This window comes from Quercus lobata, chromosome 7 (assembly GCF_001633185.2).
Source record: "Quercus lobata isolate SW786 chromosome 7, ValleyOak3.0 Primary Assembly, whole genome shotgun sequence".
NCBI classification, from domain to species: domain Eukaryota; kingdom Viridiplantae; phylum Streptophyta; class Magnoliopsida; order Fagales; family Fagaceae; genus Quercus; species Quercus lobata.
Genome location: NC_044910.1, coordinates 23,519,854 through 23,542,240, shown reverse-complemented (window position 1 = coordinate 23,542,240; position 22,387 = coordinate 23,519,854). Strand labels below are relative to the sequence as shown.

The window sequence follows — 22,387 nt, the reverse complement described above, 5'->3', positions numbered from 1 at the left end:
CTATAAAAGGCCCTCCAAGTGATTTATTGGACAGAAGCCTAGAGAGTCTTAAAACGTTTTAAGCCTTCAATGATAAAAATAGTCCCCGGTAAAATTTGCTCTCATTTAGTAATCTGTAAATATTTTATCAAATCCTACATTTGTAATCTTCAACCAATTTCATCAAGTGTATCACTTTTCAAAGTAGTACTTTTTTTTTTTTTTTGGATGATTTGAAAGTGGTAATTCAAGTAATATTTAAAGTGTCGCTCATTTTAATTTTTAAGAGAAAATTAGTCTTTACTATCTACCGTCTGAACTCAATTGCTTTATCACATTTCTTTTTTTGATAATTTATTCTCTGAGTTGTTGTTTTAAACAATTACATTAATAATTATTTTAAAATCAATCATAATTTTGCATGATTCCATACATTTTTACCTTTTATTTTCATATCTTGGGTTCTTGAGCTGGCGTACGTAGGATGGATTTTTTTTTTTTTTTTTTTTTTGGGTGTGAGGATAAAAGGTAGAAATAACATTGGTGTAGTAGTTAGCATAAACAAAGGTATTTTGTATTCAAATTGAGGATTTTTGTATTAAATCATATATCATATCATCATATATACTATATAATAAAAGTTGGATTTCTCCTCTATAACTTAATAATTTCTTTGGATAGATACAAAAGCTTAATTGTTGATATCAACTTCTCTTTCTTTTTAATTTTTCTTGTTTACTTTATGAATTATCTACAAAATTTTTAATATAAATTTTTATTAACAATATAAGTGTTAATCTATCTGCTTTTAAAATATTCAATAGACACACGTGATAAAACTTTGAAAATATTCAATAGACATATGAAAAGGTTCAAGTTACACAAAATTTGAGTTTTTTCTTCTTCTTTTTTTCCTTGAATTAAGAGTTTGAGTTTGATTTTACTTTTAATGACACTCTTATGAAGATAGTTTGTTCGATATTAAATTCTATTAACTAAGTTTTAAAAAATATGAAATTCTATTTCAACTAAAACCATGAGTATTGTTTCTGTATATATTTGCTAAACATTTGCTACATTTGTTGAACAATTAATTCCTCTAATTGTATAATTCCACACGAATAAAAATTCAACCGTTTCACTTGAAAAATCCTACTTATATTCCTTCGGAAAGTGCATTAATTTTCCATCTGTTTTGGTGGTTTCTTTCATGTTTTGTTTTTTTTAGAATATTTGTCACATTAAATTTCTATCGATTATATGTTCTACCTCTTCTTTTGATTAATATATATATATATATATATATATGTTCTACTTCTAATCATGTTATAGTATTCACTTTAATTAAAATCATTTTTATGTTATAGATTATCCTGAATCTTTGGAGCCCAAGCTATGAAGTTTCAAGATCTTAAAGCTTTACCCTTCAAGATGTTATCCTAAGTGCAAAGTCTACACAGATGCTATTATATGATTTTATCTATTCCATTGAAACTTTAAGAGAGTGGATTATTTCTGTTTTGGATGCTACTCTTATATTTTTATATGTAGATCTCATATTTATGCTACAAGTTTTTTATTATTCTTTTTTCTTTCATTTATTTAGTTTATTATTTTTTTATTGAGATCCATAAATATTTAATTTTGTAAATTATTTATAAAAGGGCTATATGAAACTAAACACGCATAAAGGCCAAGTTTGCTTTTTATTTTTATTTATTTTTAAAATTTTTTTATTGGGTATGTCATACGATATCACATGTTTTTTTTCCCATTTTTATGGAGTACTAAAAATGTTGTTGACAGTGACACCCATTCGGCATGACAATGATTTTTTAGAACTATAAATGTTGGTAGGATTGTTGAGAGTGGAAGGTAGAATTTAAGGTGAAGAATTATGTAGATAACTTTCATGAACATTAAAATTTTGTTAGATTGGTAAAAACGAAATTTATACATGATGAAAAACTATTAATTATTATGATTCTAAATGATGTTTTGGTATTAATAATGTTTAATATTTATAGTAACTGTTGTGGAATGCAGGAGGATTTTGTTACAAAATTAAAGAAATTGTTGTGGCATGTGAATATCTCATATTTAATCATCTCAAGCAACTTTACTCCACACATAAGGTTAATACTTATTCCTTCTTTACTTGCATGATGTATCAATAATGTTAAATGGTGCTCATAAGCCTCAAATGCTGTGTTTTATCTCCTTGAAATGCTTTTTTTTTTTTTTAAATCTGTTCTGAATTAAAGTGTTTTAGTCATAGAAGTCATTGATATAAGTTCATTATAAGTAATTATTCAATACTTAGTGATTATACTACTAGGTCATACTACTATATACATAAAAATTTATACTCTCATTAATTATTAAAATAGTTACCATAAATCAAACTCTTTATGCCAATAATTTACTATAAGTAAATAAATATTTTCTAAATTATAAGAAATTTAAAATTGTTCTTCACCTTAAATTAGATTAGCAAGAGTTTCAACTAATTTAAAATGAATACAATATTTAATTATTATTTATTATATATCATTATTTTATGTTTTAATATGTAACATTTATATATTACATATTTTGTTTATACAAAGTGACTCAATATATATATATATATATATTATATGTCATAATATTAATGGGTTTTATCATGTCACTTACTAATTATTAATATAATTTTAATTTTTTACATATATCTTTTTAATTAAGCCGTGCATCGCTTGACATAATACTAGATAGTATATTACATAAAGCTCCCTAAAAAAAATATTTGTATATTACATAAAACATTCATACATGTATTATTCTCTTAAAATTGAATGCACTTATCTATCCAAAAAAAAAAAAGAATGGATTTATATAGGACTAGCCTTTAACGCGTGTGCTCAGAGACTCTTCTATTTTTTTGAGTAAAGGTTAATAATTTGCATCCATTATATTTATTTTTAAAATAAAAAAATTATATAAATAAAAATAAATAAATAAATAAAAAGAAGAAGAAGAAGAAGAAGCTAAATTTTAGGGAATAAAAAGTTGAACATGAAGGGAAAAAAATCCTAAATTTTAGGAGTTCTCTTCTTTAATTCAAAATGAAATTTATTATTTGACATTTGTGACTCTATTTCTAAAAGAAGTTGTCTTTTATTAATGAGGGTATTTTTTTAACCATATAAAAGTCCAATTTAAAGATAAGAATCCTACCACCGTGTAATAAAAAGTTGAACATGAAGGGAAAAAAATCCTAAATTTTAGGAGTTCTCTTCTTTAATTCAAAATGAAATTTATTATTTGACATTTGTGACCCTATTTCTAAAAGAAGTTGTCTTTTATTAATGAGGGTATTTTTTTAACCATATAAAAGTCCAATTTAAAGATAAGAATCCTACCACCGTGTACCTTTGGTGCGGTGGTTACTCCACAAGTATAAGTGCTTGTGGGGTGTGGGGTGTGGGGGGGCAAGGGCCGGGTTTAAGTTTCTAGAAGGGAATTTCACACATATATACACTTAGATTAGGCTAGAATAAAAATTTTATTTTGTATAAAAAAAATAAATTAAAAAAAAAAGATAGGAATCCTCTTATGTATCTCTATATATGAAGAGGATTTAAAAAGTTAGCTATAGTTTAAAAAATTTTCAAAAACACCCCTAATTTAATTAAATAATTATTATTATTAAAAAATAAAAAAGGGGTTAAAATTGTAATTCCACAAAATTCAAAAAAAAAAATACCAAAGAAACCTTTTTACTAAAATTAGAATACTCTCTGTTTAAATATATCTCACACAGTTTGATACCTTTTTTTTTCTAAAAATTAGTACACAATTAATTCAGCAATTTACTCTATTTTAAATTCTAAATTCTAGTTTATTAAAAATTCCTTCTTGTATACAGATTAATCTGTTTTTTTTTTTTTTTTTTTTTCGGTCTATTTACAGAGATTTTTTTTAAATGAATTTTTTTTTAAAAATGGTCCAAATTGTTTTCCCGTTTTGGCCTTACTCTAGCCATTTAGTTTTACGAGAATACCCTTATAATACTTTCTTTTCCCGCAGATACCCCTGTCTTCGACCACTTAGCTTTTCTCCTATGGACTATGGAGTCACGGAGAGCCATATCCACCAGACCTCTCTCTAAGTCCAAACGACTTCAAAGTTAAAACTTCAAATTCATCCAAGGTTTGGTTCTTGTCTTTGCGCATCTCTCTCTCTCTCTCTCTCTCTCTCTCTCTCTACCTTTTGTTTTCTTTTCACAAGCTTAGAATATGGGGTGTGGGTTTAAGCTTTATACGACAAATTTGTAGTCTTTTGAGGTTTCTCTTTTCCCATTTGCTTGTATGAAGAAAGGTTTGGGTTTGTATTTGTATTTGTATTTGTGCTCAAATTTTAGCGTTGATGTACTATGTGACTGAGTGCAATTCGGGGGTAAGCTTCCAGTTGGGGCAAGGAGTGAGTTCTCATTTCAAGCATACCACTTGTTTGATGAAATGTTTGTGAAGTCTTGAATGTGATTTTTGGATTTATGCTTTTCAGAAATGAACTGGGTTTGCTTAGAATATAGCTTATTCCTAGCTTTTAGGGGTCAAATACCTTTTATTGTGTCGTGTGTATAGAATTAAAGCCTATGGAATTCAGAAATATACAAGTTGACCTTTTATTGGAGATGACATGATCATTTCAGAATTTATGCAAATCGTGAAGTTATTAAATGCCTATTTTTTATTAGTTTTTGTGGGCTGTTGTGGTTATTGTTTGATTTTTTTTTTTTTTTTTTTTTTTAATGTAAAATGAAGATAGCTCAATCATTAAGTGGTGATTGCAGGGATAACTTCTTGATAGTAATCAAACATGCCGCATAGAACCCGACCTATGACAGCCCTTTTGGTATTTACTGGACTCAATGTCTTTCTAGTTTCAACCATTACTCCTGTCTATGATTTCGTGTGCTTCCTTCCTTACTGGGAAAGAAGGGTATGTACTTTTTATCACTCTCTAGGATTACATGTTTGCTCCCTGCAAAAATTAGTTTGAGTGGTAATACGTCTACCATCCATCTTGGCACAGTGTTATTCATGCATTCCCATGTCTCATCATTACTCATTTTATAATAGAAATGAATATATTCTTTTAAGATTGAGAACAGTATTAAATACATGAATACCGACAAAATCTATGACTGTATTTTGATGTGAATGACATGACTATTTTAATTTAAATTTGGTTTACCCACCAATCAATGCAATAATGCGAACCCAGATATTTTTTGTGATTCAACTGCCTAATCTAGTTTGTTATAATGTTGTTTAAAATATCATGTTCATTTTGGCATGCATGTTCTTTTTTATGGTATTGTAGATTCCTGTTTTAATAAAACCCTTGTGCCATTAGGGAGTGGTGGGGGGCATATGGCACAAGCTTGAGGTGTTGGTGCAAAGAATTTGGGAAAACCGTAAAAATTGTGGTTGATTGTTTGTGCAGAAATACGGCTGCCAATAGGTTAGCAATGGCATGATGAGGTTAATGACAGTTGTGTATACTAGAAGAAAGCTTTTAAGACATTTGGAAATGCCTAAGAAGGCGCTTAGAGGTTTGACTGCTCTGTGAATTAGGCTTGGCCCATCCTTTCCAGCTGAAATTATCTTAACAAATTTATAAGAACCAAACAGATTATAGAAGTCAAAGTCTTAGAAATTGCCTTAATACCAATACTTATCATAAAAATCCTTAATATTAATAATAAATTAGAAACGTATAACATAAAGAAAGAAAATGCATAAAGTATTTGGAGTGTGTTAGCAAAACTTTATTTGGCCAAATTATGTTGTTTGTTAACATGTACAATTTCTATAGAATCCAATAGTGAGCAATTTAATGGTAACATGGAACCGAAAATTCAAAGGATTGGAGAGCACTAAAAAGAAAACAAATATTTTTTGCAAAATATGTTGTCAGACAGTCAAATTCAAGGAAATTCACCACTGGCCAAACAAGTACCCACCAAATGCTTGTGGAACTTACAAATAAAAAAATAAAAAAATCATTAGTTGGTTTTGCAACTCTTGAGAGCAGAAATGCTCATGATCTGTACAAAACGTGATGCCTTTCAGTAAGAGGCTAGAGCAATAGATTCCAAGATTTTTTCTTGGTCCAAATATGCCTAAAGATAACCTTTCTAATCTTTTGTAATTAAGGAATTTCAGAGCTGCAAGAAGTGATACAGCCTTTCCTTGTGTTGGAATTTTGATTGAATAGCCAATAATAAGTCTAGATTATGCACTTACAACAATTCTCATTCCCATATCTTTTTTTTTTTTTTTTTTTTGAACATTCCCATATCTTTTATTGAAGTTATCTTCAGCGGGTAGGTTAATCTTGGAGACCTCTCTTTTCCTAATAAGATTTGACCCTATCATTAGTCTGCTAAAGGTAAAATGAGTTTCTTTTTTTTCGGTTGCTAAAAAAAGGCAAATTGACTTGAGAAAGAAGGGGGGTGGGGGAATTATAAGTGCACTTTCAGTAGGGTGGGGAGTATCAACACAAGGTCATTAATATGGGGATGATTTTGGTAAGTTCCTGCTTCAACTTGTGGTTTGATAAACACATGGAATTGAAAGCATGTAGCGGATGATTTTTTACAAACATTATGCTTTTGGTCTTTAACAAACTACATGTATCTCTGCTGATACATGCCAGAAAATACATATGCTATAACTACCAACAGGCCAAATTTAGGTGGGTTTTGGTTAGCTTGAGATTAAAAAGTTATAAAATTGCCCTAACTGGAAGTTTGTGTACCTGTTTATTTCAAATATAACTTATATATGACAACAGTGTGAATTTTGCTTTGCCCCTGAGCATGAGCATAAAATACTTAACCCGTCAGGGGCGAATGCTCCTAGTTACAATAGGTTCTAGCCAAGATTCTAGCGGGTGGGTTTTGGTTAGCTTGAGATTAAAAAGTTATAAAATTGCCCTAACTGGAAGTTTGTGTACCTGTTTATTTCAAATATAACTTATATATGACAACAGTGTGAATTTTGCTTTGCCCCTGAGCATGAGCATAAAATACTTAACCCGTCAGGGGCGAATGCTCCTAGTTATCCTGCAATAGGTTCTAGCGGGTGGGATTTATCAAAAAAAAATAAAAAAGATTCTAGCGGGTGGGGTCAATTGTTCATAGGTTTTACTGACTAGAGACAACTCCAAAGGGCTCTTCACTAGAAAGTTTGCTCCGTTATCAAAAGTTTTTTTTTTGCTTAGTTGCCTACCTGCTTGTGTTGTGGGCACTTTTGAAACTAATGAAAACTACAAACCAACAGTCTATTTGAAAACTTGTTCAACATGGGATTGTGCATTTCCTTATGCATTTTGGAATATTTAAAGAGCTTTGTCTATACTTGATTCATTGATTTAAGTATGGGATCGGTGATCCATTTTAGTGTCTTTTCACATGATACAGAGAGAACAACATCGTCAACAACAGGAAGTTGCTTTAGCAAAGGGGTTTGAATCAAAATAAAATGATCTATGTGCTGAAGAGAAGGATAGGAAGACAGGAGAAGCTTTATATGAGTACCTATTGATTTTCTCATTTATATTCTGTGGCTGTAGATTTTAGCATTGGGATATGTGTAGATAGAACACCAAAGATTTGGAAGAAATTATGATCGATCTGTCTCAAGTAAATTATTCTCTGTTTCATCTAGGCTTTGATATACTTGATAGTCTAGATTTTCACTCAATGTTTTTTGTCTTTAAAAATGGGCTAAATCTTTCTATTTAGCTTTTGTCAAAAAAAAAAAAAAAGCCCTATTCTGTAATGCAGCTTTTACTCTAAATTGGCATTGCTAATATTTGCCTTTTTTTATTTTCCTTTTTTTTCTTTTTCCATAATTTTTTTTTTTAAATGGATTATTAATCAATACTATAAGGGCATTCGTTAGCATTTTCCTATATATATATATATATATATATATATATAGAGGATAGATTGTTTTGCTAATATATCTAGTTCTTGGGAGACATTGCTGCTAAAAATTTGGGTTTATTTCCTTTATTTTGAAAGGCTCATCATTTTGTAAACTTCGTACTGGAGACATTGTTTCATTCAGCATTATTAGCCAACACTATGTAATAGACTTTGAAAGTTGAAACACTCATCAAAAAAAAAGAAAAAAAGAAAGTTGAAACATTTTTTTTTTTTTTTGAATGGAGAAACATGTGTTTCAATAAGTGCTTTTTAAAGTCTCAAACAAATTAGTTTGAACAGAGTTCTGAAACCCAACTTTCTCATTATACATCCAACAAATCCTTAGAATTAGGCTCAAAGAGTTCGAATAATATTTAGTAACAGATGTCGCTTGACTGCAAATAACAGAAAGCCAATGAATATGATTTTGCTTCAAAAATTTTTTTAAAGGGGTGCTTAAAAAAGTGGTCACATCACATGAGTATGAGTCTATGAGAATACCAACAGATTTATAACATTTTGGTTTAGCAAAATTACCCTCAACTACAATCCCTGTTTACAGCGAACAGATCACACATATGATATGAGTGACATATCTCGTGCTTTCCCTGAAGAAGCTTGATTGATAAAACCCAGCCCATTTACTGTCACCCTTGTTTTAATATTAATTAATTAAAGCCCATAGCAAGAATTTAGTTTTTGCCCTTGGAGGCTGAAAGGAATTTTGATGGGAAAGTTAGGCCGTGTTTGAGATATAATAATTGTATTCCTTGCCAAGAAATCTATTAGTAATTTTCTCATAAGTTGTATTAGTAAATATATTAGTAATTTTCTCGGAGCCGTAGGGAAAAAAGGAGAACAAAAACCTTTTATTTTTTATGTTGTTTTGGTTTGAAAAAAAGATTGAAGAACTAAGCTCAACAATGCCAGAGTTTGTATTAGGCAAAATTGATGGAGGTTCTAATTTCCCATTTCAAGACGATGAAAATCCTTGCCAAGAAAATCAAACAGTAATTTTTTTTTCCATCACCCATTAGCAGAGGTTTATAAACAATAATCCCACCCCAAAGTCCATAGGAAATACCAAATAAATACAAGAACAACAAGCTCATCAGCACAGATCTCAGAATTTACATGCTAATGAACCCAGCTACAAGCTTTCTATTTTTGCCTTGGCTTACAACAAGGATTCCAACTTTCCAAAAATAGTAAACAATAGTGGGGTGAGCAAATGAATACCGGAGCCGACCCAACCGACCGGCGCCGACGACACCGTCCCGACACCAGCGCCGACCGAATGAGCCGAGGCCGGCGTTCGGAGGGCGAAGCCCGTTCCGACGCCGGTGCGGTGCAGTCACCGGATCAAAGGAGGCGAAACCGATCCACACCGATACCGAACCGATACCAAACCCAGTATTCGTTTCTCCCTACAGTTTGGATACACTGTCGTTCACAGGTTCTGATTTTAAATTTTTTTTTTTTAATGAAACGACGTCGTATGGGTGTTATTAAAAACAAAAAACAAAAGCTAAAGCAAAACGGTGCGTTTTATGCTAGGTTTTCAGATCCTCAAGGCCATATAAATTCATTCTTTTGTCCTGAATCTCCTGATATCCTTGAACTCTCTCTCGCTCTCGCCTCTCAGTCTCGCCTGACGCAGCGGCGCTTGCCTGAGCTCTCGCCGTCGCTCACCAGTCACGGCAAACCAACGGTAAGCATGAATGATTCTTAATCTCATGTACTTCGTAGTTTTTTGGGGTTGTAAAATATAGTACAATGGGTTTTAGGCTTCTAAGAGAAGTGAAGTTTATGATTTTGATTTATTGGTGAGAGCTTGTGTTTGTGTTTGTGTCTGTATTTGTCTTTGTGTTTGCGAGTGATTGAGAATTTGAGAGTGTTTTGTATTTGGTGAGGTTCTGAGTGTCGTGTGTACTGTGTATCATAGGCATAAAATAAATGACTTTGTGTTTGTGTTTGACTGTAGTCCCACTTAGGCACTTACTTTAATATCTCTTTGTATTTCTGAGTGTCGTATGTATTTGTCTTTGTGTTTGCGAGTAATTTAATATGTCCTTGGATGATTACTATCTGGGTGAACAGATTTGTTGAACAGTGTTTTTTTTATGCAAACAGATTTTATTTATGTGAATAGATTTGTCGAACAAATTTTTTTATGTGAACAGTGAACAAATTTTTTTTTGTTAATGTTTCAAATCAAACCGACTAGACCGAGCCGATCAAACCGCACCGCCATAGGTCGGAAAACCGACCCTAATCGGTATGCATCGGTTTTAATTATTACAAAACCGATTCCTATCGGTTCGGTAACAAATTTGAAAAAATACCGAGCAAACCGAACCGCGCACACTCCTAATTAATAAAATAACACACAAAGAATGAAAATTTACACAAAACCCATTAAAAAAAACACCATTGAATTTTGAAAACATTAAAATTAGGGTAAATTTCACTAACTACCCCTGAGGTTTCAGCAAATACCAAAGAGGTCAGAAGTTTTCAAAACTAACCCTTTCAGTCCTAGTGCAAACGGACCTAACACCGTTATTTAACTTTTAGTTTCTCCCTTTCACAGTCACTCAAACCTTTCTTCTCTCATCCCTCTTTCTTCTCACTCTCTCTGAGTCCTTCATCCCTCTTTCACTCTCAGACCTTTCTTCTCAATCTTTCTGACTGCCTTAACCTTCTTCCACTCTCATACCTTTCTTTGACTCTCATGTCCCTTTCTTCTCTCTCGTGGTCTTTGCGACGGCGCCGTGGTGTGGGTAAGCAGCGTTCATGGGTTTCGGTGTGGATCGGTGTTGGTTCTCGTGGTCTTTGGGCAACGTCGTGCTGTGGGTAAACGGTGTTTGCGAGTTCGGTGTGGATCGGTGATGGTTCTCGTGGTCTTTCGGTGGCATTGTGCTGTGGGTTAGCAGTGGTTCATGGGTTTTGGTGCGGAAGCGGTGAAGGTTGTTTTTGGATTTTGTTTGGGTTATTTGTGGGTCAGCAGCGGAGGTGTGGGTTTTGGTTTGGATTGGTTGTGGGTCGGTGATGGAGGTTTGTGATTTTAGTTTGGGTCGGCGGTGGGTCGGTGGCTGAGGTGTGGATTTTGGTTTGGATCGGTTGTGGGTCGGTGGTAGAGGTTTGTGATTTTGGTTTGGATCGGCGGTGGGTCGGCGGCGGAGGTTTGTGTATTTTGGTTTGGATCGGCGAGGTGGGTTTGCTTTGGTTTGAGCAAAGGTTTTGTGGGTTTGCTGTGGTTTGAGCAAAGATTTTCTCTTTGCTGATGAAGATGTTGAGCTTGAGAGCCATTGTTAAGGGGTTTTGGTGATGGAGTGAGGCAGTGAGCAGTGTTTGTGAATTTGAGAAGATGTTTTGGGTTTTTGGTTAAGAGAGGTTTTGATTTATTGGGTTTGGTTTTGGGATTAGGATTTTGAGTTGAGAGGCTGATTTTTTTTGTCACAGTTCTTGATGGATTTGTGATTTTTGTTGTGTGTTTTCCTTTTTGATTGTTGGATTCATTCAAGCATTTTATCAGTCAAGAAAGAGGAGAGATAGATAGAGAAAGGGATGAGAGGAGAGGTTAACAGCCTTAGGTCCGATTGGGTTAGTTTTGAAAACTTTTGGACCTCTTTGCTATTTGCCCAAACCTCAGGAGGTAGTTAGTGAAATTTACCCTTAAAATTATTTTATATATATATATATATTTTTTTTTAAATTCAAAATTTTGGGGGTCCCACCCTACATATAACCTACGCTACGCCCAATTAAAAAAAAAAAAAAAAAAAAGGCCTACGTTATGCCCCTGTTTGTTGGTCCTTTCATCCCATTGAAATTCACAAGAATTTGAAATATCATAATGAAGAGTGGTGACGAAATTGCCAACGACGATATTGCCGACCGGCTTAGTAACCTGTCGGAAGATGTTCTCCTTGAGATTCTGTCCCATCTCTCTCTCAAAGAATGTGCTGCAAGTAATATACTTTCGAAAACATGGACTACTCTCTGGACTGAATTACCCAGTCTAGATCTTGATGATAGAGGCATTGAAGGCTACGAGTTTCGTCATATTATATGGAAAGTATTAAAAACTAGAAGTGAAACACACCCTGTTCATCGATTGAGACTTTCTTGGATTCAAGAAGACATTCCAACATGGGACGTTGTTGGTTGGGTTTCTTGTTTGGTTGGAAAAGAAATTAAAGAACTTGATGTGTGTGTAGAAACAACATTCCAAAAAAGATACCGCTTGCCCAAGATCAAGTTCTTTAATTTCTTTTCCAACCAAACAAGAAACCCAACCAACAACGTCCCATGTTGGAATGTCTTCTTGAATCCAAGAAAGTCTCAATCGATGAACAGGGTGTGCTTCACTTCTAGTTTTTAATGCTTTCCATATAATATGACGAAACTCGTAGCCTTCAATGCCTCTATCATCAAGATCTAGACTGGGTAATTCAGTCCAGAGAGTAGTCCATGTTTTCGAAAGTATACTACTTGCAGCACATTCTTAGAGAGAGAGATGGGACAGAATCTCAAGGAGAACATCTTCCGACAGGTTACTAAGCCAGTCGGCAATTTCGTCGTCGGCAATTTCTTCGCCACTCTTCGTTATGATATTTCAAATTCTTGTGAATTTCAATGGGATGAAAGGACCAACAAACAGGGGCATAACGTAGGCCTTTTTTTTTTGGAAACTGGGCATAGTGTAGGCTATATGTAGGGTGGGGCCCCCCAAAATTTTGAATTTAAAAAAATATATATATATAATAATTTTAATGTTTTCAAAATTCTATTGTGTGTGTGTTTTTTTTAATGGGTTTTGTGTGAATTTTCATTCTTTGTGTGTATTGTTTACTATTTTTGGAAAGTTGGAATCCTTGTTGTAAACCAAGGCAAAAATAGAAAGCTTGTAGCTGGGTTCATTAGCATGTAAATTCTGAGATTTGTGCTGATGAGCTTGTTCTTCTTGTATTTATTTGGTATTTCTTATGGACATTGGGGTGGGATTATTGTTTATAAACCTCTGCTAATGGATGATGGAAAAAAAAATTACCATTTGATTTTCTTGGCAAGGATGTTCATTGTCTTGAAATGGGAAATTAGAACCTCCATCAATTTTTCCTAATACAACCTCTGGCATTGTTGAGCTTAGTTCTTCAATCTTTTTTTCAAACCAAAACAACATAAAAAATAAAAGGTTTTTGTTCTCTTTTTTTCCCTACGGTTCCGAGAAAATTACTAATATATTTACTAATACAACTTCTGAGAAAATTACTAATAGATTTCTTGGCAAGGAATACAACTTTTGTCTTATAAAAAGATGAAAGTTGTGTTTTGTAAGTAAGTCCAACTGCAACTTCCATTTTAATAAAACTTAAAATTGTCTTTTGGTCACATTTAAGAAAAATTGTTTGACTTCCCTTGAAATTAGCATATTTCTTTTTTGCTTTATTTATGGCATTGATAGTTGAAGGTCAATTTGATCCATCTGCATGATGAGATCAGAGTTCGGTCTAATATATAGAATATAAATATCTTGCAACTGAATGACCTTGTATCATGTATGCGTAGAAGGACCTTATACATCCATCTTTGCTCTGAATGGATAAAAGTGACATTCTTTAAAATCTACAAGTGCTTAATAGATAACTTATGTATACTTAGAACAAATTTTTTTGGCTGCATCAGATTCTAAAAATTTCAATTTGATTGTGGCTCTCTTAGCGTTCCCCCCCCCCCCCCCCAACCCAAAAAAAAAAAAAAAATACATTCTTTATAAGAAATAGCTTCACTAAGAACAAGATGATAGAAAAATTAAAAATTAAAAAAAAAAAGGTCTTTTTTTTAAGATATGTTTATGATGCTATGGATCTTTTGCTACTTGCTTATGTTGTCTTATGGTGGATATTTTGTTTGAGGACCAGGACACTTTTATGAAAGCAAGTTTAGTTGATTCTGGACTCTTATCTTGTATTGGTTAGTGTATTGTGTCATATGAACAAATTTCTGGAACATGTCCAGCTTTAATGGAGTCAGTCATGCAATACAGTGGGTAATATCCTCATAATACAAGGTTATTAAATATGCTGATTAAATCAGAGGTGTGAAATATTTTAGTGAGTCAAACTGGGAGAGTGTATAATAGTATCCAACTTGATAGATATTTGCCCTTGTTTTACAGTAGAGGGATCCGTCACATTCAGATGAGTTCACCTGACCATTTGCACTGTAAACAATTTTTGGCATGAGTTGGGTGAGTGGGGAGGTTGAAGAACTTCAATTAATGATCATGAACTTTATTTCTTAATCCAAAAGTTTCGAAAATGTTTTTTATGGTTCAGGAAACTATGTGAATTACAACGAGGTGTACCATAATAGAGATATCTTTGTGGAAGACTATAAGGAAATGAATAGGAGCTTTAAGATATATGTTTATCCTCACAGACGAAATGATCCTTTTGCAAACGTGCTGTTGCCAGTGGGTTCCAAACGTGGGGGTAATTATGCTAGTGAAAGTTACTTTAAGAAGGTTCTTATGAGAAGCCATTTCATTACAAAAGATCCAACCAAGGCAGATCTTTTCTTTCTGCCTTTCTCAATTGCGAGGTTGCGGCATGACCCTAGAATTGGTGTAAGAGGTATCCAAGATTTTATTAAAGATTACATCCTCAATATTAGTCAGAAGTACCCATATTGGAATCGGACAGGTGGGGCTGATCATTTCTATGTTACTTGTCATTCCATTGGACGGTCAGCAATGGATAAAGCAAATGAAGTGAAATTCAATGCAATTCAAGTTATGTGTTCTTCTACCTATTTCCAACCTGGGTACATTGCTCACAAAGATGCATGCCTGCCACAAATTTGGCCAAGACAAGGAGTCCTCCCTAATCTTTCTCATCAAACAGGTGAGTATGGTTTTTATTTTTATTTTCTAATTATCATTTAAACTGGAAATTTTATGAAATTAGAAATTTATAAATCCTCTATGTCAAAGTTTAACAAAGGTTGAGGATATTTTACAATCTTAGAAAGCCAGTATAAAAAGTCATCTTGATTTATAATTTATTGATTTATTTGTTTTTTAAGAAGGGTATTTGGGTATATGACAGCTTTTAAGGCATTATATGTTATTCAGCTTATAGTTTTTTTAACATTTTCCCTCCCCATCTCCCCTCAAAAAGAGGGGGAAAGAAAAAAGAAAATAGAAAAAGGAGTTATATTTTAACTGACTGCACATCTCTTAGACCCAAAAAACCAGATGCATTTTTGAAGGGAGAAACATGTGTTTCAATAAGTGTGTGAGAGTACCTTTTTCTTTAGCACACAGGCCTAAGGATCTTGGGCCAGATAGTTGTAGTTTGGTGGACTGGGCTTGGTTCACCGCAGCTAAAGGGGCTGTTTAAGAACAAAGTAGTGCACAAGGCAAGCTTCCTACAATACACATAAACTAGCAAACGAGAATATTTGTATTGAATAACAATGAAAACAGCAAAAGGAATGCAAAGTAATCAGGAAATACACAAAACAATTGTTAGGGATCTTCAAATTAATAAGAAATACTTCATTAGTTTTTCTTAATTATGGTTACAATGTGCTCACTAAGACGTGATACAAGGTTCAAATAAGCTCAAAAATTACAGACTTTGATAGCTATCCAAGCCTTTAAGACTTGCAAATTTTGAATCCTTTTGAATCCAAGTATGTACTATAGTGGCTGTTTCTGGGATACCGAGAGATATTTCACTACTTTCTTTGAATTTTTGACAGTTTTCTCAACGATTCTGTTGTGATTTTCTATTACTCCATCCCCTTTCAATGTTGGCTGCCTTCCCCTTTTATAGTGTCATTTTAGAGTTCAGGATATCGTTGATTTCCCCCATTTGGCTCCCTGGGTACCAGAGCCCCTGTTATACCAGCCATTTCTGACAGCTGATTCTTTCTCTATTTCTCATAGTTTTCTTCTTTTAGTTCTGTTTTCCTAAAAGCCACTTGCTGACCTTCCATTCCGAGGTGTCCTTGGAGAGCTAACCTTCACCCTTTCTTCTTTCAAGGCTTTTTACCTTTTAGACTCAACTTTTTTGGCTGTCCTACTTGCTGTCATTTTCCCTAAGTGAGCAAAATCCATTGCTGCATGAATTGGGTCTTCTTTACTTTTCATGGAATTAGCTTTCTTGTGAAATTTTGGACCCCAACAAAGTGCTTTTTAAAGTCTCAAAAAAATTAGTTTGAACAGAGGTCTGAAACCCAACTTTCTCATTATACATCCAACAAAACCTTAGAATTAGGCTTAAAGAGTTCGAATAATATTTAGTAACAGATGTCGCTTGACTGCAAATAACAGAAAGCCAATAAATATGATTTTGCTTCAAATTTTTTTTAAAGGGATGCTTAAAAAAGTGGTCACATCACATGAGTACGAGAATACCAACAGATTTATAACATTTTGGTATACCCTCAACTCCAATCCCTGTTTATAGCGAACACATCACGCATATGATATGAGTGACGCATCTCGTGCTTTCCCTGAAGAAGCTTGATTGATAAAACCCAGCCCATTTACTGTCACCCTTGTTTTGATATTAATTAATTGAAAAGCCCATAGCAGGAATTTAGTTTTTGCCCTTGGAGGCTGAAAGGAATTTTGATGGGAAAGTTAGGCCCAAGTTGGAGTAATATTTGTGCCGACAGTGGCTTTATTAAGGTTCTGAAATCTGAAGTAGCAGCTGCTGTTGTTCATGGATTTTTGAAGTGTTTGAATTAGATTGATGAGATATGAAATGAAAGGAAAGTCGATCATTGTACCCACCCGGGTTGCTTCCTTATTGATAATTAAGTTTGTGGTTGGACTTGGAAGAGTCACTACGGAGAAGGTACTCAATATGTTATGTAAATGTGATAATTATGCTCTATCTTTAATCACTAAGCTAGGAATAGTTACTCCAAAGGAGGAGAGAGGAAAAAAAGCCACTACGGAGAAGGTAACCAATATGTTATGTAAATGTGATAATTATGCTCTATCTATAATCATAATTTTGTACAATTGATTGTTGTTTTTTTATTCAAGAAGCTGCTGCAATTGGGCAAGTCTGTCTGTTTAAACAACCTATAAGAATGTTCTGCAACAACTTCTTTATTTATTATTGTTCCCAAAGTAAAATTCATTGAAAACAAAAACCCAAAACTACAGGAAAATAGCCAGAGATCCCTTACAAAGCAACAACATCAGTAACAAGAGATGAGAGAGGGGAGAACCTCAGCAACTAAACAACCAGAAAAAAAAAAATAAAACCCTCCAACTTACCTTAGATTCAGTGTACCAATTGACCGATGTTTCTAATAGTATCAAGAGTAAAATTGTGCAATACCTTAGATTAGGTGTTAGTAACTTAGTAGTGTTATACTAGTGTATAGTCAAATCAAATGTCTTGCTTTGTTTACTTTTTGATAAGTTCTTGCTTTGTTTACTTGTTTTCAGTTTCCTTTCATTTAAATTTTTTTTTTTTTTTAATAAATGGGTTGTCAACTTGTCATGCGACTCTTATTGGTTATTGGTTAGGCTGTAAGCTGCCAGCCAACCATGCTTTATGCACCTAGTATCCAGGGCATAATCTAAATATTTTTTCGTGAAATTTTTTTAAAAAACAGTTTAAGTCACAGGTTAGTCAAGTCGGGTTGGTGTGGTTAGGTATTTTTCAAATCGAGTCAATCAGGTTAGCAAATTTTAACCCGTTTTGCTATTTCTACATTTTAGGATAGAGCAAGACAACACTATACAAATAATGATTACATTAGATTTTATCTTCTCGAAAAGAAGTTTAAATTTAATTAGGTAAGTTATTTTCTAAAATACTCTAATTTAATTTTTCATATGCTAATACTTATTGATTACATTTTTATCATACCTATAAATAAATTATATATATATATGTGTGTGTGGGGGGGGGGGGGTCAAATTTTCTAGAAAAGGCGTGATAGAAGTCCAAGCTTCAAGAAAATACAAGTTTCATTGTGTAAGGAATTTTTTCTAAATATTGCTTCAGATATTTTATACTATATTATTGATCTACTATTCGACTCTCAAATTAAAAGTTTTAATAGGTGAATAATTCTCCTCCTATAATTTGATCCTGTAGCTTCCTAATATCAAGTTACTAAATTATTAAAGATTTTTGTAATAAGCTTGACTCTTTTACAATCTCTGGCTGGCTCAAGATAATGTACATATCATCATGTTGTAACTATTATGTGTCGAATTACTTATGAACTACTCTACTGACAATTACGATGCCTACGTTAAAAACTAAATCATTCTATACTGTTTCTTTATATTTAATGGTATAACATACATTTGTGCAATTGGTTTCCTATAAGCACAATACACACTTTTACAAGACATTAAATGTTTGTGTATTAATTTGTTTTTAATTCCGTTTCAGAATTAAATTTATCTTTCAAGCTTTCCTTGTTTTCGGTTGATAATGACAATAATTACAAAAGAATGTATGAGAACAATGTTATTCATCAATGAAAGGTTCAAAATTTTATTTTCTTCTCACCAAAATTTGTGAGTGTCCAAAATATTATGTTTCCTCTTGTAAATTGAATATCTCACTTTGAGTTAGGGGTGACAACAAGGTCAGCTCAATATAGTTTGAATTTAAGGCGATAAATTTAAGTGGATATATTTTTAAAAAATATATCAATTAATAAATCTATTTAACACTTATCAAATCAAGTTTAATTTGATTAATTATACACATAACTTGAGAAATGTATACTAACCAAACCAATGTTAATTTCTTATACATAATCAAATAGCATGGTTCAAGCATAAAATTTAAGATAAAGATATGAAAATTTATTTATTTCTTGTAAAAGAATGTTTACTTTATCTTGGATAAGATGATATATGATTATGTAAAGTTGTAATCTAATAATCAATTTTGATTTTAGTGTTGATAGGAAGATAGAGATTGTTTGGTATGTAGCCAAATTAGAGATTAACTAACTAATGTTGACAATGTAACGTATAGGATGTTGGTTTACAAAAACTAAAAGTCTAAGTTGTTAGAAGAAATTAATCGTCATTAATGATTCAACATATTTATAAATTTTTTTTTGTCAACAATTTAAGATTTCAATTTAGTTGAATTTTTATTGGTCTAATATTTTGTAGGCTTTCTTGGAGATAGGAAAAATAACGTACAATCTTTTTTCTTTCTTTTTGCCCCTCTTTTTATTATAACATTTGGGTCTTTTTATAATAAGGTTGGGGCCTTTTTGTAATAGGAGCCTTATGAGGTGATCTCAATATTAATGAGGTAAAGATAAAAGAGAGAGAGAGCAGAGGCATTCTTGAGAGTACTAAAACAAGGAGAAAGTAAGTTTTTTTGGATGATGTTAATAGGAAATGTATGTCTAAAACATATTACATTAGAGATATGTTATTGAAATATGTATTATATAAATTCAAACCCCCATAGACATATATATAATATATGCATACATCAATAACAAAAAAAAAAAAAAAATCACAACTGTCGAGGTGGAAAAATATTATTGATAAATAAAAAAGTGATGTCAATAGTGAGTCCAGATAAAAACCAATAAAAACTAGCCAACTTAACTATTTTAAAAATTCATGTTTGTAGCATTGCTCACATCTGGGGTAAGGTGGGGCAAGCAAAATCCGTCCCCTCTTTAGGATGGAAAAAACTTGCAGAAGATAAGACGGGAGAACTTTGGCATCACTAGTAGTAGCTTTTAAAAAAATTCTCCAAAACAAAAACACCTAATAAAAAATGCAACAAATTTAGTTGTAACCTAAAACTACAACTTCACTCAATATTTTTTAATTAGATGTGAATTTTGACAAATCTACCACAAAATTACATTTTCTTCTAATATCCTCTATGCTCACAAAATTTGCATAAAATCAAATATCAATAGCTATGTCATCAATCAAATGTTTAAATTTCAAAATTTTATAGTCTAGAATTATGCATAAAAATAAGTTTTGAATCGAATAGTAAATAATATCCAATTGGTACAAAATTTGATATGTGTGTTAAAAACATAAAGAACATGCAATTCAATTATTAGATTTTAAAAATATGTAGTCATGTTAATTTTTTTAGTAAGAGTTGTGGTCTTAAACTACAATCAAGTTTGTAGCCAAACTTTGTCTATAAAAAAAATAGTGTTGATGATAAGCGTATCATCCCATGGGAGCCAAAGAAGGTCTCATAATTGAAGCTATTGAAAATGGTGCCTCTTGGAATAACCTGCAGAATTATTAGTGCTAATGATTGTAATTTGTTAGGTGTCACTAGGAAAAAAAGAAATTGACGATAGAGATGGTGCCCACTGATTCTGCTGATTCACTTAAAGAGCTGATCATTGACATTCCACTAGTGAGCCTGCCCAATGGCCCGAGTGTTGCATCTATAGGGCTCCTAAGCGGCTTTGCCAGATAAATAAAGGAACCTACACTCCAAAGCTAATCTCAATAGGACTTTTTCACCACGGGGAAGATGAACTGAAGGATATGGAAATGCTGAAAGTGAGATACTTAAAGGAATTCTGTTATCGGTTTGGGAAATGCCAAAAGGATCTTGCAAGTATCATTGAAGAAAACGAAGTAAAGATTTGCCATTGTTACGCAGAGGCCTCTAAACTCAACAGTGAAGATTTTGTGAAAATGGTTCTATTGGATGCCACCTTTATCATTGAGCATTTCTTGAGAGCTGTTGCTGGAGGAGAATATGAAAACGATTGCATATCAAGTAAACTATGGTTGAATAGGCATATACTTCAAGACTTGCTATTACTTGAGAATCGACTTTCATTTTTTATTCTCAAGGAGTTACATAATCAATTTTCCAGGTCTGAAGAAAACAATAATATTTCCTTTCTTATGCTTGCTTGCAAAAAATTCTCCCCATGAAAAGGAAATACCAACTGAGAAGGAAGCAAAACATTTCACTGATTTGATCAGATATTTCTACTGTCAATTTAACCTCCAACCCGGAGAAAATATTTCTAATCTACATAGTGCAACAAAGCTGAACGAGGCAGAAGTGGCATTCCAAATGGCTGAACATGGAAGGTTACTTGACAAAAAATTCCAGAAGTCTAGGAGCTTGGAAAAATATCCCTACTTCAATTGCTCGTGGTTCTTAAATTGCTTATCATGTTTGAAATGCTTTTTGTGCTTTGGACGTATGCAACCGGTCCTATTCTTTGTAGTAGATGAAGGAACTGATGGCCTTTTCCGAAACCTCATGGCATTGGAGCAATGTCATTATCCATCTGAATCTTACATATGCAACTATATTGTGCTATTGGATTATCTAGTCAATTCTGCAGAAGTTGTGGAATTACTTGTTGAAAAAAAGATTATTGTTAACTCGTTACGCAGCAATAAAGCATTCGCCACCATGGTAAGCAAACTTGGCCTCGAAATTCCTGCTACGGTACTCTAGCTCGTAATCTTAATAAGCACTATGACCAAGGTTACAACCGTCAAATGGGATATTTGAGTCGTACCTATTTCTTTAATGTTTGGACAGCCTCTGGAACTATTATTATTCTTGTACTCAGATTCACTTTTCAGGGTATTGCCGTGTTGACTAACTTGAATCTGGCAGTGGTTCTTCAGATCGATCACAAATTTTTGGCCCTGTCATTTGGCTTCCACTCCAGTTTACCTCTCTTGTTCTCCTCCCCCTTACACTACCGAGTGGAGGACTCATGTAAAACTTCTTCCTTTAGGTCCTAAGTAATAGCTAATCTATTACGGGTGTATTACAAGATATCAAATGTGTCCTTTGTGTTTTGGTTTGCATTACATGTTATGGACTACGTGTGTACGTGTGTGTTTGGTAAAAATTAAAAAGTCAGATTATTTTACTATTCAGTTTATTTTTGCTACTATTAATGAGTCTTATTGCATTTTTTGATACTATTCATAGATTCTGCTGTACTATTTCAATTAACTTTTACCTTTATTTACAGTATTTTCAGCAAAAAAATTTCAATTTCAATAAAATAAGTAGATTCCAAATAGACTCCACATCTGCATTTTCCATTTTGTTTAGCATGTGATTGACTTTTGTTCCTAATAGGGTCTTCTACAAAATATTTGAGTGCTGGTTGTTTGAAACGTTGTTTCAGCATCCATGAAGTGTGTATTTAAGCCAATAATGTTTAATCTCTGTACTTCACTTTACCACTGAATGCTAATAATATCATTGAGTCTTGTACAGGTAATGCTTAAGATTCTGAAAGGGCTGGTTTAGACCCAAAGGTTTATTATGTAGCAAATTTATGAATTATCAATTAAAAAAATTATGTGAGCTCAATTTTAATGATTTAATCAATGTAACCAACTAGTGAACAAAATTTTAAAGCAAGCAAGAA

At 32.8% G+C, this 22,387-nt stretch overlaps 2 long non-coding RNA genes across 4 annotated transcripts; both read left to right on the top strand.

Annotated features, from left to right (window-relative positions):
- The first annotated feature begins 4,066 nt into the window (after positions 1-4,066).
- Positions 4,067-7,733, top strand: LOC115954031. The gene is made up of 3 exons (XR_004083813.1): positions 4,067-4,170; positions 4,814-4,962; positions 7,451-7,733. It is a non-coding gene; the product is annotated as an uncharacterized LOC115954031 (long non-coding RNA).
- A 1,825-nt stretch (positions 7,734-9,558) lies between these two features.
- LOC115954030 lies at positions 9,559-21,585 on the top strand. Of its 3 annotated transcripts, XR_004083812.1 has the most exons (4): positions 9,560-9,671; positions 14,145-14,216; positions 14,305-14,871; positions 20,289-21,585. It is a non-coding gene; the product is annotated as an uncharacterized LOC115954030 (long non-coding RNA). The 3 variants fall into 3 exon arrangements; XR_004083811.1 differs by having other exon boundaries at positions 9,559-9,671; positions 14,145-14,871; XR_004083810.1 differs by lacking the exon at positions 14,145-14,216 and having other exon boundaries at positions 9,562-9,671.
- The last annotated feature ends 802 nt before the right edge of the window (positions 21,586-22,387 follow it).